Genomic DNA, 10287 nt, shown 5'->3' with positions numbered 1-10287 from the left:
GTCCAACACCGGCATCTCCAAACCATGCCTACACAATGTATTGGTGACAACACGTTAATCGCGATATTTAAATTGAAAATCAATTTTCAAAACACACAGCAGTTGAAAGCATTCAGGGGAACCTGATTTCTATTTATTTTTTATTGACTATCAATGGACAGGACATCCAGTGAATTCAGCATCTTAAGATGTATTCAGTTCCTAATTTGAGCCAGGTTTTCTTTGCTCTGTCTCTGCTGTTGGACTGTAAACTATATGCTATTCATCTGCCTCACTACTTAATGATATTAAAACGTCTTCCTCTCCATAACATCCCCATAACTTATTTTCAGGCTTTCTCACACATCTATTCCTAATAATACTGGTTGAAATTTTAAGTTAGCTAAACTGATCTAATTCTGTCCATGAACTCTCCCAGTTCTGAAGAAGGGTCACTGGACCCAGAACATCAACTCTAATTTCTCTCCATAGATGCTGCCAGACCAGTTGAGACTTTCCAGCAATTTCTGTTTTCATCAAGCCAGTTCTTGGCCTTTTTATTATTTAGAGTAGGTTACTTACAGTGTGGAAACAGGCCCTTCGCCCAACAAGTCCACACTGACCCTCCTAAGAGCAATCCATTCCCATACATTTCCCATTACGGGCAATTTAGCATGGCCAATTCACCTAACCTGCACAGCTTTGGACTGTGGGAAGAAACTGGAGCACCCAGAGGAAACCCACACACACATGGGGAGAATTTGCAAATTCCTCACAGACAGTTGCCCAAGGCAGGAATTGAACCTGGGTCCCTGGCACTGTGAGGCAGCAGTGCTAACTGCTGTGCCATCGTGCCGCCCATCTTTTCTCCTTTGCACACCACAGTTGTTTTTTGGTAATTCATGGATACTCTTTGTCTTGTTACACAGTTAGCGCTTTCATATGGCATTCTACTGCTCCTTGCTAAAGACCAGCATTTAGATCTTATTCATTAGCATAGGAAAGCCAAAAACCATGGGATGGATTTTGGAGGCAAGCAGGAGATACAAATACCCTCTTCTGATGGTTCCCCAGCTCCAGCCTGTTTCTAAAGCTGGACTCTGATATCACGTCATCAACCTCAAACTTTAACTCTGTTCCTCTCTCAAAGGATCTTGTGGCATTGTCAGTTTTTATTTCAGACTCATTAGGAGTCTAATTGAGGCCAGTTGAAGAAGAGTCGAAAGGTGTGATGCTAGAAAAGCACAACAGGTCAGGCAGCATCTGATGAGCAGGACAGTAGATGTTTCGGGCATAAGCCCTTCACCAGGAATGTGGGGGGGATGGGGGCTAAGAGATAAATAGGAGGATGAGTGTAGAGCAGGGGGAAGGTAGCTGGGAAGGCAATAGCTGGATGCAGGTGGGGGGTGATAGTGAGGAAGGTGGAGCAGATAGGTGGGAAGGAAAATGGGTAGATAGGATAGGTCAAGAGGGTGGTGCCAAATTGGAGAGTTGAATCTGGGACTGTCCAGCATCTGCAGTCCTCACTTTCTCTCAGTTTCTGCCAGGTAAAGAAAGCCAGCTAAATTTTTCCAGATTCTCTCTGGAGACTGGGGCTAGATTAGCTGCTGGGAATTTGGTCTATGGCAGGTCCAGTACCCTGCATGTCTGGGTTACATCCCCACACCAATGACCTAATGACTGAATTGAATGTTATATTAAAAATGGGGCACCTTCATGTTGAATCATCTTCTCTCTTACTTAGCTTCCAAGATAACCAGATGTTCTCATGTCAAATAGGATCTGCCTGTCCCTCCAGTTGCCACACCTACTTGCAGAACTTATTTGGATGGTGAATGTCTTTCTGTATCCAGTATAATGGGGTGCTGCTTTGAAATTCCCCATGAGTTGTTGCTCCTCTCCAGAGGTGGTTTTGGCACTCTGATACAGTGTCCATCAGCAGTCACTTCCTGCCAGCTCCCTGCCAGGCCACTCACCATCCTGACCTGGAAATATATCACCATTCTTTCATCGTCGTTGGGCCAACATCCTGGAACTCCCTCCCTAATGGCTTCCTGGGTCAACCCACAGTTCGTGGACTGCAGTGGTTCAAGAAAGCAGCGCATTGCCACCTTCTCAAGGGCAGCTATGGATCAGAAATAAATGCAGGCCCATCCAGTGATGCCCACATTTTAAGTGAATGAACATAATCTATTTTTTCTGCCCCAAAGGAGCAAATCCAGGCCCTCCCCATGACGTTGCTTCAATGTTGTTTTGAGGTTGTAATTGATGAGCAACATTCATTCTCTGCTCAATCTGTAGTGCTAATCCAACTTAATCCCTGTTCTGTCCCAAGTCACTTTTGTGGATTGTCAGTGCAGATTGTTTGGACAATTATTTTCAAACCAATTCTGAAAAGATGCGGGCACAAAATTGCTCAGAGTTTAATGCTAATTAACATGGCATTCAGTAATCTGAACAGTAAGGCCATTAGGAAGACTGGTCAGGGACAATGGGTATCTCTTGCTTGAGCAGTTGGGGTGCTCATTTGAAGTTAAGAATTAAGGTACATTCTAAATCTGAAGTTCATCTGAGCTATCTTGCCTCTGAATTGGAAGTCATTGCGCTTTAAAAATGGAAAACATTCAGTCGCACATTGTTTGCAAAGAGCAAAAGAAAAAAAATACTTAAAAATATGCCAAGGATCACATAGAATTTAAAAGATTACATTAGTCTATTAGAATGTTTTTAGACAGCAAACTGCTGCTGAGCAAAACATGTTTCCCAATGTCTAAGTCACAATTAGGCATCATGCATGATTATAATTTATTGACAATAGTAGAATAATTCGGGGTTATTTTTAACTCTTTTTAAAAATAAGTGATGTTATAGAAAATTGAAATGTGATTACAGTGGCATTTAGAATGATTAATAATTTTAATGCAAATGTAATCTAGTGAGAAGATTTAACATGAGTGCTTGTCTAATGGGATGAAGTAGCCAACCTGCATTTTCTACTAATCAAATACAGTGAAAAGCTTAGAGGTTAGGAGGAGCTGCAATCAGACTAATGCACATTACTTACTGCAGTATTTTTAAAATCTGTGATGTTTTTTCAATATTACTTTGAAAAATGTTCTGAGATACTTCCAGTAGATGCATGGTATATTTTTCCTAATAGCAGAGCCATTGAATCAAATTAATGTATTTTCTTCGTAAGATTCATTACTGAAAGGGAATTTTTGCTTTTTAAATGCTGACTTAACAATAGTTATTTCATTTAGCCACTGAAATGCTATACAAATCTTCACTTGCAGAAGAAATGCTGCAGTTACACTTAGGTAGAGGGGGCTTTGCAAACTTTTCATTCAGGCAAAAAAATATTAGGTGGCTTGTAATCAATCAGATTGAACTGGTCCCGATGGAATCGGGAATAAAACTGATTGAATCTGACTTCAGTGGAATCTGAGAGAAAACAGAGATTAGATAGTGTGAATACAGCATGGGATAGAGCAAATCAAATCATATGCTGCAGAAGAATCAACTTATTTCAGCTATTTTTTTCAATACTTAAGGATATCGCTGTAGACCCAGTTGACAATCTCAGTAACACATCTTTACACAGTGCAAGTAAAGATGGTCATGGTGTTAAAGTGGTGCAAGATTCTTAACTCTGATCTGTACAGATGCATGGTGATGACACCACCTTGGTTTATATGTAGCTTAGTAACTGAACATTCCTACCAGAATCTAGAAGTAAGAGTCTAACGATGATCGTGAATCCATTGTCAATTGTTGGAAAAACCCATCTGGTTCACTATTGTCCTTTAGGGAAGGAAACTGCCATCCTTACCCAGTCTGGCCTACATGTAACTCTAGATCCACAGTAAAGTGGCTGATTCTAAACTGCTTTCTGGGCAATTAGGGATGGGCATTGAATGCTGGTTTGGCAAGCAGCACCCTCATCCTGTGAATAAATATGAATTAAAAAAATCTCCACTTCAGTTTGCCAAAGTCTGGGACTTGCCAATTCCCTGACTGGCATCACCCTTAACATTCTGCAAGTGAAAGAAATTGAGGAAACAAAAGTTTTATCATGACCATTTCATCATGACCACAGAGGCTGTGACTGGCTGAATGTGGAGGTGTAAGACCACATGTTCAGTCTGTAGTAAGTTGATGAAAAATAAAGTTCTGTGTTGTTCATGCAAAAGCAGTCAGATAATTGTTGAATGTTAAAATAATTCAGTGAAGCCGTATCTGAGGAAACAAGTGTTTCTCATTGCTCTTTTGGGAAACAGAAGGGGGTAAATCTTTCTCGTCTGATGTGACTGAGTATTTTATCAAGGAACTGATGTTCCTTGATTAACAGCAGGTGCACCATCCTCCTACGCTCACACAACTGGCAACATAGATTCTCTGTACCAAAGCAAAAGTGATTGCCTGTCCTTCTAACAGCAGATCAGAAATTTGTTTGGTTCTGTGCTGCCTGGCTACATTCCTAGTAAATATGATTACAATTCAACTCCGCTCTTAACTGGAACATCTTTGAACTTCTGTTAATCTGAGGTGTGTGGTTCGACAACGAAACTAAAATTAAATGAAGGGAAAACAAAGAAGAATGGAATGATCTTTCGTTGTCATCAGGTTGTGCTCCCAAAAGCATAATATGGATTTTGTCCAGAGAAAATACTAAGGTTCTAGGTTCAATCTTCCAGTGAAGCTTAGTTAGCTGAACATAAGCTGAAGCGATAGAAAGAGCATAAAAGGTGGAAATGAAGCAAGGTAAACTGATTCCAGATCATTCATTGGAAAACTCTGCTAAAGGGATGTGTGTTTGTGTCTGTGGAGGAGAGAAGTGTATAAAGTTTGATTTAGATGCCTTCCCAGGTTGAATAGCTGGTCAATACAAAATTTCATGAAGAACCACTTGGTCATCCAGCAATGGACTCATGAGCCAAAAGATCCATGCTGATAAACAAAGACATTAAACTCCTCAGTTGCAAATAAAGAAGGGTTGGCAGGAAGTTGGTAAATGGAAATGAATGAGAAGAAAAATGATTTTAAAAGTCATTCTTTAATCCCTGTCCGTAGCAAGTTCAGATTAAAAGGGCACTTAGTTTAATTGGGGGAGACTCAGTGAATAACAACTAATATCAGTGGTGAAAATTATACAGAACAGTTATGAACTAATTGAATGACAGAAATGACTCAAGATTGAATAGCCTACTCCTATTTCTAAGGAGATAAATGGGAGGGAGGGTGGGGCTGGTGGAAAGGTAGCTGAGAGCGCAGTAGGTAGCTGAAGGTGGGGGTAATGGTGATAGGCTGGGGAGGAGGGTGGAGCGGATAGGTGGGAAGGAAGTTGGACAGGTAGGACAGGTCATGAGGGCGGTGCCGAGTTAGAAGGTTAAATCTGGGATAAGGTGGGGGAGGGGAAATGAGGAAACTGGTGAAGTCCACATTAATCCTGTGTGGTTGGATGGTCCCAAGGAGGAAGGTGAGGTTTTCTTCCTCTAGGTGTCAGGTGGTTGGGGTTTGATGATTGAGGAGGCTCAGGACCTGCATGTTCTTGGCTAATTGGGAGGGTGAGTTTAAGTGTTTGGCCATGAGGTGGTGGGTTTGCTTCGTGCATGTGCCCCAGAGATATTCTCTGAAGCGTTACACAAATAGGCGCCCTGTCATCCCAGTGTCGAAACGCTACATTGGAAGCAACGGATACAGTAAATGACAGGTGTGGAAGTGTAGGTAAAACTCTGATGGATGTAGAAGGCTCCTTTGGGGCCTTGGCTGGCTGTGAGGGGAAGGAACACACACACAAAGCAACCCCACTGCCCCGTGGACAAACACTTTAACTTAATGCCAATTTCTTTAATGTCCTTTCCCTGTACCACTGCATGAAGTTTCCATTAAAAAAAAATACCTTAATTGAACATTAGAATTCCAGGCAGTGCATTCCAGAGCCTGACCACTTGCTGTGTGAAAAGCTTTCTCTTACTTCACATTTGCTTCTTTTGCAGAAAACTTTAAACCTGTACCAACTCGATCTCACTCATCCTACAACTTCCTATCTACATTAGAAATTGCAGCATTAGCTTCCTTAGTGCATCCTGCTCCCATAGGCAAATATGTGCAAGTCAGTCAAATTGATGAGGACTTTTAGATACTTAGCCTTTATGAACATTATAATTGCTGAATAAAGTACAATTAGACTCTTAACAGTGTACTAACATGCCAGTTAAGATAGAGACAGTGTGAGATCCTTCAGCTGGAGCTCCTGTGCTTGCAAACTCCTTTTCTTTTCTCTTTTTATGACTCTTGCTGCAGTTTTTCTTTCCCCCCTCATCCTGCCCTGCCTGGAGGGAATGGAGTGGCAGGACACTGGAGCCCAGAGTGGGGAGTGGTATGAATGCAGGACAAGCTGGGAACTCAAAGCGGGGAGAGGAGTGAGTGCAGGCCAAGCTGGGAGCCCAGAGTAGAGGCAGAGCGAGTGCAAGCGGATTTGTGACTGGAGCTGCAGCTGGAGCAGAGTGAGCAAAGGCCAGCCCTGGGGGACAGGTCCTGAATAGAGGCCAGTGTGTGGAGTAGTGTGGCCTCATGTTCTGAACACCGGCGGACATGGACTCAGTGAAAAAAGACTATTATTTGAGTGTTTTAAAGATACTTTTTGTTCTTATTTTGAACTTTTAAACTCTGTATTCCCATGCTAGTCTTTCTTTTTTTTAACTATTTCAATTCTGTAACAGTACTTAAAGTATCTAGGTACCCTGTACTTAAGGTGGTGCCAAGAGGAGACATTATGAACTTTTCATTCATGTGAGTGCACATGACAAAATGTATTCCCAATTCCTCCGCCTCCACTGAATCTGCTCCAAGGAGGACCACTTCCACCATAGAAAACACCAGATAGCCTCCTTCTTTAAGTACTGTAATTTCCCCTCACACATGGTCGAAGATGCCCTCCAACACATCTCATTCACATCCCGCATTTCTGCCCTCAAACCTCACCCCTCCAAGGACAAAACTCCCATGGTCCTCATTTTCCACCCTACCAACCTCCGCATAAACTGCATCATCCGCCGATATTTCCGCCACCTTCAAACGGACTCCACCATCAGGGATATATTTCCCTACTTACACCTATCTGCTGTCTGCAAAGACCGTTCTCTCTGTGACTGCCTGGTCAGGTCCTACCTTCCTGGCACCTTCCCCTTTCACTGCAGGAATTGCAAAACCTGTGCCCACACCTCCTCCCTCACTTCCATCCAAGGCCCCAAAGGAGCCTTCCACATCCATCAAAGGTTCACCTGCACTTCCACAAATGTCATTTATTGTATCCGTTGCTCCCGATATGGTCTCCTTTACATTGGAGAGACAGGACACCTTCTCGGAGACCGCTTTAGGGAACATGTCTGGGACACCCGCACCCCATAGCTGAACATTTCAACTCCCCCTTCCACTCTGCCAAGGACATGCAGGTCCTGGGCCTCCTCCATTGCTGCTCCCTCACCACCAGACGCCTGGAGGAAGAACGCCTCATCTTCTGCCTCGGAACACTTCAACCCCAGGGCATCAATGTGGACTCTAACAGTTTCCTCATTTACCCTCCCTCCACGTTACCCCAGTTCCAAACTTCCAGCTCAACACCATCCTCATGACCTGTCCTACAGCCAATCTTCCTTCCAACCTATCTGCTCCACCCTCCTCTCAGACCTATCACCTTCATCCCCACTTCCATCCACCTACTGCCTATCACACTCTTAGCTACCTTCCAACACCTCCCCTCCCACCCCTCCCACCCCCCCCACCCCCGCCCATTTATCTCCCCACCCCGGAGGCTCACTGCCTCATTTCCGATGAAGGTCTCTTGCCTGAAACATTGATTTTCCTGCTCCTCGAATGCTGTCTGACCTGCTGTGCTTTTCTAGCACCACCCTAACCTTGACAATAAAGGCTATTCTATTGAGAATTGTTCTTGTGCAGAAGGACGACTCTCAGCCCATCTTGCCTGCACTGGCTCGTTAAATGAATATTTCTACCTAGTGCCAATCTCCCACTAACTTGATTACTACTTCTGATCTCTCTCATAGACCTTGAAAAGCTACTTGTTGAATATTAACATTTGTTGAATATTAACATTTCTCCATAATTATAAAATTCACATATTTTCTCAAGGTATATAAATCTAAAAATTATCCTTTGACATTTTAAGTCTTGACTGCTTATGATAGGACCCCTGCTTAAAGTCTCCCTTTATCACGCTAAGGACTGCACCCCCTTGTCATTCACACAGCACATATATGGTAGGTTTACTGCGGGAACTGCTGGCACATGTTGCAGGTATGATGTTGGTGTGACATGCGATGCACATGTCATATGATGGCATCAGTCTGACTGATAGATTAACCATACAATGCTGTCCAATATCACAATCTGTCTGCCTGGCCCTCTTTTTACAAACGCAATGCAAATTATGTAGCTGCTGGAAGTCAGAGCTGAGGTCAGCAAATGCTAAGAATGAAATGTGAAGTAGACAGACACAACCAGCCTCCAATTAAGAACTGAAATTAGTGAGGGCTCAGAAAGAAAGTTCAGCTATAAAATACATGTGAGTGCAAAAGCATTGTGATAGCTGACTTGGCAGAAGATGGGTTTAATTTAGATAAATGTGAGGTGCTGCATTTGGGAAAGGCAAATCAGGTCAGGACTTAGACATTCAATGATAAGGTCCTGGTATTGTCATCCTGTTTCACCCCCCTCACCCCCACCCCCACCCCCACCTCCACCCTCTCAGGTGAAGCAAATTGTTCAGAGACACTGTGCAGTTTTACCTCCATCTTTATTCTGGACCCTGGAAGGAGAGAAAATGACTGCCCATGTGCACAGGGATATGAGTTCATGGTCTTCTCTGGAACAGCAGTCTCTCAGTGAACTATATAGTCATTTTACAGCGAGGAGCATCCAGGGAAGGCAACATACATAATATTTGGGTGACTGTTACAATCAGCAAGTGTCAATAGTAAAGATTAAGCCATCTACTATTACATTATGAATAACGGACTTCACATAATAAACACTTTTCACCTTGTTGACTGACATACTGAATGCTTCCAATATTGTTAAATGGCTCTACATAGTAACTGCTTTTCCACCTTGTTAACTCATTACCCTTGCATTGGCACCCCATTGTTAACTGTAAGTTCTTATCTGATCTGAGTCATGCTCAGCTGAACCTCTTGTTAAACAAAACTCAGAACTTAACTCTTAACCCGCTTGCACTCAGCTGAACCTCCTGCCTCACAAAACTCAGAACTTAACTTTTTCCCTGCCTGCTTATACCCCATACACATTCTCATTCCCCCTTTTATCATTTCATGATAACAAATGACATTACCAGCTTTCATAAGACTCTGACAGCCAGTATTTCAGCAAGTTATTGACACACAGCATACAATGATTATAACAACAAAAATTTCAAGTCCATTATAGTAATTACAGTTTGAAGAATTCCTCCATGTGCAAAAAAAATCAACAGTTACGTTCTTAAATCCACAGTTCTTAGTGACCACTCCATCCCCTCTAAGTCAAGTGGAAATGAACCAGTTCTCCAAAATCCCCTTCAGTAAAGTCCACCCTGAATACAAAATTCAATCTATCCTTGTACATCACCAAAGAGAAAACTGAATTCTTGGATAAGGGCAGTTAAATGTTTCACAAAACTGACAAGACTTCCGCCCTTACAGAGATGCTTCAGCTGAGGATACCAGAGCATCCGTTCGTGCAGCAGCTGCATCTGCAGGTTAGGTGAATGCAACATTCTTTGCTGCTTCTGCTCTCGCTCTGCTGTTAAATGTAACAAAGTGAACTGTGATGTTAGCTTGATCAGTGAACCTTCATACCACTTCAATGGTCGAAAGACAACTTAAAGCTCATGTAGGTTAATGTCCGTAGGAAAGCCACTGACAACAAACGGACTGACCTCCTCTTCACTGTTGTTAACTTCACTTTTCATGCTCATGACTGGGGAGCTGATGGAATCCGTTGGATCAGGTTGTGGAGGGGTGGACGATGGTCCGAAGGCGTGCTTTACCTATGAATAGGGAAACTCGAGAGAAGGTGTTAGCTGCTGAAAGTATCTTTGCGTTTCCTTTCTCATTCCTTTCTTGCCAAGATGATTATCACTATGAAGACAGTCGCACACTTAACTACACTAAATTGTGTCTGCCTATCAATATATTTTCAATTCTTGAATTCTGTTACTCTGTTCACTATTTATGATTAAATTAGATTCCTTACAGTGTAGAAACAGGCCCTTCGGCCCAACAGGTC

Source organism: Hemiscyllium ocellatum, chromosome 7 (assembly GCF_020745735.1).
Source record: "Hemiscyllium ocellatum isolate sHemOce1 chromosome 7, sHemOce1.pat.X.cur, whole genome shotgun sequence".
NCBI classification, from domain to species: Eukaryota; Metazoa; Chordata; class Chondrichthyes; order Orectolobiformes; family Hemiscylliidae; genus Hemiscyllium; species Hemiscyllium ocellatum.
The sequence above is the reverse complement of the archived record's forward strand: the minus strand, read 5'-3'. Positions refer to the sequence as shown.